Raw genomic sequence first — 285 nt, 5'->3', positions numbered from 1 at the left:
CGACGTTTTGCGAGCGATTTTCCTTGCGACTGGGCGTCAGGTTTTCAGTTTAATTTTCAGTGGACCATGACGAGCTTTCAGCATGTTCAGGGCTTCGCGACGCTTGCTGCAGAGCAAGACGTTGAGGAAAATTTGAGGCTGTGTTGGAGAACGCAGGCGGAAATCGCCAGTGTCTGTCGCAGCGAAAAAAGCCTGCAAGACATCGCACTAAAGCATGGCATTCTTTATGTATTATGCACACGTAAGCCTATTTGTCTTATGTGGGGTGGGGGGGGGTGGAGGTGT

The sequence above is a fragment of the Amphiura filiformis genome, chromosome 20 (assembly GCF_039555335.1).
Source record: "Amphiura filiformis chromosome 20, Afil_fr2py, whole genome shotgun sequence".
In the NCBI taxonomy this organism is placed as follows: Eukaryota; Metazoa; Echinodermata; class Ophiuroidea; order Amphilepidida; family Amphiuridae; genus Amphiura; species Amphiura filiformis.
Note: the sequence above shows the minus strand (reverse complement) of the source record.